Raw genomic sequence first — 458 nt, 5'->3', positions numbered from 1 at the left:
TTTTAACATATCATTTTCTTTAAAAACTCTCAATGCTTTTTAAAAATGCCATTATCATGAAAAAGAAGGCTGAGGAACTTTGCAGATTAAAGGACATGAAAAAGACAAGAAAATGAAATGCAATACATGCTTCCAGATTTGATTCTACAGGGTAAAATTTTTCATAGTGTAAAAGTCATTATCAGAACAGTTGACAAAATTGGAATTATATGGATTAAAATTTCTTGAATTTGAAAATTGTAATTTGGTTATAAAAGAGAATGTCTTTATTCTTGGAAAATACACACTGAACTATTAAGAGGTAAAAGGATGAACTACTCTCAATTAGTTCAGAAAAAAATGTGTGTATATACCTGTGAGTACAAAGCAAAGGAGAAAAGGAAAGATATAAACATCTGAATGCAGAGTTCCAAAGAATAGCAAGAAGGGATAAGAAAGCCTTCTTCAGCGATCAATGC

The sequence above is a fragment of the Bison bison genome, unplaced genomic scaffold (assembly GCF_000754665.1).
Source record: "Bison bison bison isolate TAMUID 2011002044 unplaced genomic scaffold, Bison_UMD1.0 scf7180017864473, whole genome shotgun sequence".
Lineage (NCBI taxonomy): Eukaryota > Metazoa > Chordata > Mammalia > Artiodactyla > Bovidae > Bison > Bison bison.
This window is presented reverse-complemented; position numbering follows the sequence as displayed.